At 40.3% G+C, this 8442-nt stretch overlaps 1 protein-coding gene across 10 annotated transcripts in view; it reads right to left on the bottom strand.

Annotated features, from left to right (window-relative positions):
• Positions 1-3303: 3303 nt before the first annotated feature.
• KIDINS220 (kinase D interacting substrate 220) overlaps positions 3304-8442 on the bottom strand; it is a 116748-nt gene continuing 111609 nt past the window's right edge. For 7 of the 10 annotated variants that reach the window (XR_010123155.1, XM_054474707.2, XM_054474721.2 and 4 more), the window contains one exon: positions 7438-7763. The gene's annotated coding sequence lies outside the window, so the exon portion shown is untranslated. Of the gene's footprint in view, positions 5586-7437; positions 7764-8442 lie in introns of those variants that run through there. The other 3 variants (XM_054474728.2, XM_054474731.2, XM_063648994.1) reach the window with 2 other exon arrangements.

Genomic DNA, 8442 nt, shown 5'->3' with positions numbered 1-8442 from the left:
AGCTGGGACTGTCATCATCTGCTGCCCTTTGACCTCAGAACTCCCGGTTCTCAAGGCTTCAGACTCCAGGACTCACACACCAGCTTCCCCCCACCGCATTTCCCTCACCCTCCATTTCTCAGGACTTCAGACTTGGGCTGAGTGACATCACCAGCTTTCCTGGCTCTCCAGCTTGCAGACAGTAGATTGTGGGACCTCTCAGCTTCCATAATTACATAAGCCAATTCTCATAATAAATCTCCTCTTAGGTATCTGTCTGTCTGTCTATCTATCTACATTTTATTGTTTCTGTGTCACTGGAGAACCTTAATACAGCTACTAACAAGGTAGATTTTATGTAAAAATATATAAAGCAGAACAGCTAAAATAGAATAAATCTTAATCTAACAAATTTTTCAATTATAGAAAATATTAAATCAATTATGATCTTTAGAACAGTTTTTGGTTTTGTTTGAGACAGAGTCTTACTCTGTCACACAGGCTGGAGTGCAGTGATGTGATCATAGATCACCGCAACTTCAAACTCCTGGTCTCAAGTGATCCTCCCACCTCAGCCTCCCAAGTAGCTGGAACCTCAGGTGTGTGACAGCATATCCAGCTAATTTTTTTTATTTTTACTTTTTTTGTAGAGGTGGGGTCTCACTATGTTGCCCAGGCTGGTCCCAAACTCCTGTGCTCAAGCCATACTCCCAGCTTGACCTCCCAAAGTTCTGGAGTTACAGCCCCGAGCCGCCCTCCCAACCTAGAACAGTGTTTCTAATTACCAACTCCAAGGCTAAGAAAGAGTTGCCTTTCACATATAATTTCTGGAATCATAATATTCGAATGCAGTTTGTAACTAAATTTATACTATTCAAAAAATCTAAACAAAACAGAACCAATGGGTTTGAATTATATTTGAAATATCAAGAACTTTGTAACTTCCAATCAATAAAATCTTTAAAAGAAAATTAATCTTCTAAAAAAAGAGGTTAAAAATAAACGAATTGGAAAATGTTAAAGAAGTACGTCCATAAACATGGGATACAAATTTCTGACATGCTATTTGTGATCACGTTAATTTGCTAACCCTAGGAACTGCTTATTAATGGAAATATTTTTGCTGAGACATCTGCAATGCAGCTTTGATGTCTTGTTAAACTATCAAAAATACAAGATGCAAATGCTGTATTCCCAAAACAACTTCAAACTCTTCACAATACACACCCATGGCATTTTTAATATTTTGTTATAAGAATGAATTACCTGTGCTCTCAACTCAAAAATGTGTACTTTTAAATAACTTTATACTTTAAGAGATCATCAATTCTGTTTTAATAATAGGATAGTTTCCCTATGAGAAATGCAAACATTTTTTGGAAAATAGGTCAAGGCACTGAGCATTTTCGACATCCTGGGACTCTTTAGAGAAAAGGATATTTTCTGAAAAATGGGTATAGTGCCATTCCAGATATGCAGTTAAACTTGATAACTCACATCTAATTTCATAAGAAATGAGGGCCAGGTGTGGTGGCTCACACCTGTAATCCCAGCTACTTGGGAGGCTGAGGCAAGATAATACTTGAACCCAGGAGATGGAGGTTGCAGTGAGCCGAGATGGTGCCACTGCACTCCAACCTGGGCAACAGGGTGAGACTTCTCTAAAAAAAAAAAGAAAAAAAAGAAATGAGTTTAATTGTCTAAAAAACAAGGAATATTAGCACCTAAGAAGTCTAATTCTAATGACAAGAAGCTGTATTCTGCTAGCCAGAAGGTGACCCAGAGGAAGAGATCAAATGCAGCCAAAAGTGGGATGAAAGCAACCCTCCTGTGTATCATTTGTAATGACAGAAGCACGTCATGATTTCCTCATCGGCAAGCATGAGGGAGCTGGATGAAATGACCGCGACATTTTCTTCTTACTCCACATGCCTGTGACTGTCTCTCTAATGCCCCCTGGAGCCTGGAAACTGAGTTCACCTACATTGCTGGAGAGGCAGAAGGCACAGCAGGAGGTACATTAATTGGCTTTGGCATCAGGTGTGAGTTCAAATCCCTGTTCTAACATGTACCAGCTGCGAGGCATTGGGGAAGGTTTTGAGGCCTTAGCTCCCTACAGATTCGGGAGCTGATATTTGCGAAGTAACTAACACAAAATAAGCACGGGGGAGGTAGAACCAATTGTCAAAGGGATAGTTCTTGTTCCTTCATCATTTGTATTTTTAAAAGATAAACTGAGGCTGAAAAATCAATGGCCATTTCATAAATAACAGAGTCAGGCCCATAACGCAAGCCTTGTGACTCAGCTGTTCTTTCAACTTACAATTTATTAACCAAAGAACTCACCAATTCAGAGATGGGTTTGATCAAATCAGCTACCTGACAATGTGAAATTTAAATGCACATACACACACACACACACACACCGCACTAGTTTAAATCTATTTCAAATTAGTTATGCTTATACCAAAAGGCAGAGTTCAGTTTACGAGATCCCATCAGTGAGGATGGTGTAGCCGGACAGAGGAATTTTGAGAGAGACAAGGATTCAAAGATCCAGTGAGTTCCTGGACCAGGATCACCTGCAGATCTGAACTCCGTTCCTGTCTACCAGTGAGGCTGCTGTGATTCAAAGGAAGAGCCAAGAGGAAGGAGCTGGGGAAACCTGGGACTGCCTTGGCTGAGCACGTGTTTTATGCTCCCCGCCAACCTTTTCTACAAAGGAAGATGGAGACAAATGCTGCCCAGGCCTGCGCAGCTGAGAGTGGTGGACACTCGGGGAAGCCGGTACCACAGTGTGTGGAAAATGCATCAGATCTGGACTTAGACAACTGGAGTTGGTGTTTTTGTTCTGTCACTAGCTGGGTGGCTTTGGGGGAGAGAGAGGTCTCCAACTCTTGAATCTTCAGTTTTCTCAAAAATAGATAAAAATAATGTCAATGTTTTAGAGGACAGTTATAAAAATCAAATATGCTATTGAAAAGTTACACATTTTCTGCATCTTAGCCTCCTTACTTGTAAACTAGGGAAAGTAACAGTATTCACTGTGCAGGGTTATTAGGATTTAATGAGTTAATCCGTGTGAAATGCTGATAGCAGTGTCTGGCTTGCAGCGAGCACTCCAATCGGTAGGCAGCTGGTTACATAACACAGAAACGTCACCAGCCATTTCAACCCACTGTCCACTGTACTGCTGCATTTATTGGCTTTTGGCTTTGGTGACTGACTTGTTATGAAAGGGAAAAGGGCTCCTGTTTTGCCTATTTTCTTTTTTCCTTATGAGACCACAATCATTTAAAAAAAAAAAAAACTCTACAGCAGTAATAATTTTTAAAATGTATATATTACTTATATATTAACATTAAGCATTAATACTATTCAATAATAGAATATGAAGAAAAATACATATAGTGGTATTTAGGATTATAATCTTACACAGAATAGTGATAAGAGACATATGAAAGGGCAAGTGTATCAAAGCTAGATGACAATAAGACTGCAAATAAGATGAATATATTCAACACCATGTACAGACTTTAAGGTCGTGGTCTAATCCATACATCATAATTGGATGAGTGATGTCCATCGATCATTAGCCCGACACTGAACATTATTCCACAATAATTAGTAGGAACAAAGATGTCTGATGTTAATAAAACAAGACTCTTTTTCTCTATAAGTATAATTCACATGGCTATAGATTTTTAAGAGTTTTACTTTTCTAAAACAGAAATCCTTGAAGAGACTCCAAACCTCATTTTAAAACAAGAAAACTGATGATGATGATGACACTGATGACGATGACACAGCAAATAAAGCTAAAATTAAAATGTATCTTGGAAAAATATGAGAATCAGCTCATCCCTAACTAGTAAGGAGCACTGACGGTAAGTATCACGTCAAGAGTGGGCAGCACCTGGAGCCACACCGCCTGGGCCCGGACCCTGGCTCTGCCACCCAGTAGCTGTGTGACTTTGGGCAATTCCTTAGCATCTCTGTGTCTCACTTTCTCATTTGTGAATTGAGGATAATAGTAACTATTTTATGAAGTTGTCATGAAGATCAAATTAGGTCTTAGAACATTGTCAGATACACAGTGTGTTCAAACACGGTAAGCCATTTTATTATAACAAATACATACAATACTTTGGTAAGTATCCAAAATGAGTACAGGATAAAGAATAACTGATAAAATAAATATTCAACACAAAATGTTGAATTTGGGGGTTCAGTTGAAGATAAATCATCCCCAGCCCATTAATACTGATAGAGATACAACTCAACATAACCATGCCATATATTAAAATCTCTTTCATTAAACCTAAGCAAGACACCATCAACTACAGGAGTTTTAGGAACCATTAAGAAAAAAAAATGTTGTCATAGATTTTATTGACTGCAAGACATATTCTAATTTCTAACAAGTCAGAATGCAAAAAGAAAATATGCATCTTAGAACCAAAGAAATTCTGATATGAGCAAACTGGAAAGTGGTCAGCAGAGTTAGACTGCAGAAAAGTGTGTTTAAGAACAAATATGCAGACACAAAGTCTAGTTTTCCCACTGGCTTCTGAGGTGGAAGATGTGTTTTCTGGGACATGAGTGCTCACTTCTGGAGGGTTTAGCGTCTCATTAATTACCAATCCCTGCTTACACCACAGAGGGTGTGGACTGGGATGGGAGCCCCCCAGGACCACATCCTGCCACATCTGCAAGAACAGAGAGAAGCCCCCAAGATTTCCTGTTACCACTGTTCTGGGAGAGAGAGGAGAACCTAAAAAACAGATAGCAATTGAGTGTTTACATTATAAATATTTATAAGCAAATCTTGAAAATTGAGCAGATTCTGGGTGGGTTTGATGGTCTGAGAGTCCCTTGAATAAAAAGAATTCTAGAAAAGCTGTGAAACTTCACCTTTCCCCTATTCTTAACCTTACTTGCCTTTGGGAGGCTGAGGCAGGAGGATGACTTAAGGCCAGGAGTTTGAGAATGTAGTGAGCCATGACCACACCAGTTACACTCCAGCCTGGGCGAGACCACAACAAAAACCTTACCTGCAAACTGCTCCACACTGGAAATTCATTTTGTTTCTCGGATTGTGGAAAGAACTGGCTTACTGAAAACCACCCTTCTCTAAAACCCTTCTTCCAGTTAGGTGTTAAGATTTTAACAGCCTCTCCTATCTGAATGAAAACTGCACACAAAGTAAACTTAAGAGATGTCAACAACTCATCTGTTTGTTACAAGATGAGTCTCCATGCTTCATCAGCTGTGGGGAATCCGCATCAGCATCTAGTGGCAAAGACTCCTGTGTGCTCACCGAAACGCTCCCCTTCCTCCAGGACACACAGTCACGTGGATTTCCCACGCACCCTGGCAGCTCAGCAGGAGTCCATGACTTAAGAAGGCCAATGGACTGTGGGTGAAGTCTGTGGACAGGGAAGCCACATGCGTCGCTTCCAGGCCTGGGCGTGTGCATCCTCCACTCTCTTCCCCTGTGGGTGCAGAAGGCGGGGCAGAGGGCCCTGAAACCTTGGAGGTCGGTGGAGCCCAAAATGAAGGAGCTTGGGCCTCTGAGTCTTCATATAAATTTAGGTAACACTGAACTGTCAGGTGAACAAGAAATAAACATCAAATGTATTCAGCCGATTAGATTTGGTGATGGTTGTTACAGCGGTTACCCTCCCTCAACATAATACATTTTCAAACAACTCATAATGGCTCACTCATATATAAAATATTCCATATGGAATCCCAGGATAACATGCTTATTCTAGCTCAAGCTTAATCACAGTAGTCCATCTGAGGGAGGAGATAGTAGAGGGCAGCGAGGGGTTGGCATTGAAGATAACTAGCCTTGCTAAAAGAATGGTTGAAGAGCTGAGCTACAGATAGGGTAAATCCACATCTCAGACATTCTGTGATACTCCTGTTATTATCCTAAAGTAAATGTAGAGTTGAACCATTTTAATCAGATTCCAGAATTCTATTAATTTATAAGATGGGCATTTCCACAAAGGACTAAACAAAGTACAAGAGGATTAAATCATCCACATGGGAGGCACCGCCTTGCACTTTAAAATGATGGAGCTTATCAAGACTGGCTGTGGATATCTATCCCTGGGAGGGTTTTTTCCCCCATTTTTTTCCTTTTTATTTTTATGAGACAGGTTCTCGCTATGTTGCCCAGGCTGCTCTTGAACTCCTGGGCTCAAGTGATCCTCCTGCCTCAGCCTCCCCAAGTAGCTGGGATTACAAGTGCATGCCACCATGCCTGGCTTCTGTCCCTGAGAGTTTGCAACAAAGCATGCTATTATGGTTGAAAGATTTCCAAAAGCACAAGCAGAAAAGCTTACAGGGGCCCAGGCAGGTAACAGGGTGGGCAGAAAGTGAGAAGGAAGGTGGGACCTGTAAGGAGCTGTGGCACAACAGCACAATGTTAAGGGATTTACATTCAGTATTTTGTTTTATTTTATTTTTTGAGAGAGTCTCACTCTGTCGCCCAGGTTGGAGTGCAGCGGTGCGATCTAGGCTCACTGCAACCTCCGTCTCCCAGGTTCAAGTGCTTCTCTTGCCTCAGCCTCCTGAGTAGCTGGGGCCATAGGCACCTGCCACCACGCCCGCCTAATTTTTGTATTTTAGTAGAGACGGGGTTTCACCATGTTGGCTAGGTTGGTCTCGAACTCCTGACCTCAGATGATCTGCCCACCTCAGACTCCCAAAGTGCTGGGATTACAGGTGTGAGCCACCGCGCCCAGTAATTCGAAGGCACTGTGTAGGATTTGTGGGCAGACACTCTCAGAGTTGCCCCCCTAGTTTATTCATTCACTTAACAAGTTTTATTTATTTATTTATTTGAGACAGGGCCTCACCCTGTAACCCAGGCTGGAGTGCAGTGGTGTGATCACCACTCACTGCATCCTCCTACCTCAGCCTCCCGAGTAGCTGGGACTACAGGTGCGCACCACCATTCCTGGCTAATTTTTTTATTTTTATTTTTGTAGAGATGGAATCCCATTATGTTGCCCAGGCTGGTCTTGAACTTCTGGGCTCAAGCCATCCTCCCACCTTGGCCTCCTGAAGTGCTGGGATTACAGGCGTGAGCCACGGCACCTGGCCAACAAGTATCTACTGAATGTCTACTGGCTTTCTGAGATCTAGGATTTGGTCTAAAAGATGTCTCAAGGCTCTTTCCCAATCTACTGCTCTAAGAAATGTTTTACAGCAAACTAGGATGGTAACCTAAAAAAGAAAAATATATGATAACCTAAAAAAAAATTACAATACAAAATGACTGAAAAGAACTCAGGTAAAAGGAGAAAAACATAAAGAACTTAAAATATAAATTAACTTCTTTCAAAATAAAAATAGTTTAATTTCCATCAAGTATAGCAATATGTAGTCTATAAATTCTCATACACATCTTTAAAAAGTGCAAGTTGCAGGAACTATGATAAATTTGAAAATAACAATCTTTTTATTAGACATCTGACCAAGAGGATGCTGTAAGATACGCAATGTCAGGTTATATAGAGCTTATTCACATGCTTCTTGCTATATTAAATATATACTAAATAGCTTTTATTTAAAATTTTATAAGAGGAACATTTCATTAAAACCAATTTAAATTCTACAACTACTAAGAACAAATAAAACTAGCAGAGGTGAACAAATCTCTCTTCTCCAGTCGACTGGACAGCAGGATTACTGAACAGTAGGTAGGCCGAGTCTTCTTCACCCCCTTATTATTTGGTGAGGAAGTCAACTGTGAGAAGTGACTCGAACTGTCAGAAGAAATGAGAAAAGTGCTTGGGTCTATGGGCAGGGTATTAAGATCTACAGTCCCTGTTGCCTTGAAAGAAAACGAGGTAAATATGTACAAAATGTTAAAATTAGAAAATGATCATTGATAATCAGGGTGGTCTTATTATTTCAAAAGCTTCTTAATTTGAATAATATGGAGCATGTAATTCTACATTGCTTCTAAAAGGAAAGTTTCATTTACTCACGTTCTAAGAATTCAGTTTGATATGTTATTCCATGTTCTGTCAAATCTCAGAAAAATGAAGAAAGGGTTCCTAGCACATACCACCAGTGTAAATAACACTACAAAAAGCATTTAACCTAAGAAAATGGACTTACATGCAATCTTGGTAAAAAGATGACTGCAGCTGAAGCTCCGCAGGCAGACTCAAGAATATTTCGTGTGCTTTGAAGCAGGAACACTTGTCTTTATATTATGTAATTCATGCTATTGCTCATTTAAGTTGGTCTTTCACTCCAGATAGGTTTTTATTGATTTTTAAAGGGTCATCCTTCAAATAGTTTGGTAATAATTGCTCCTACTTCTTGACTGACCCTTTTATTCTTATACATTCTTTATTTTTCAAAATGCCACACTGTACTGGGAATTTAGATCTGCTCATCCTACAGCTACCCAGGCCCCACTCAAAAAGGGCTTCT

The sequence above is a fragment of the Pongo pygmaeus genome, chromosome 12 (assembly GCF_028885625.2).
Source record: "Pongo pygmaeus isolate AG05252 chromosome 12, NHGRI_mPonPyg2-v2.0_pri, whole genome shotgun sequence".
Classification (NCBI taxonomy): domain Eukaryota; kingdom Metazoa; phylum Chordata; class Mammalia; order Primates; family Hominidae; genus Pongo; species Pongo pygmaeus.
This window is presented reverse-complemented; position numbering and strand designations above follow the sequence as displayed.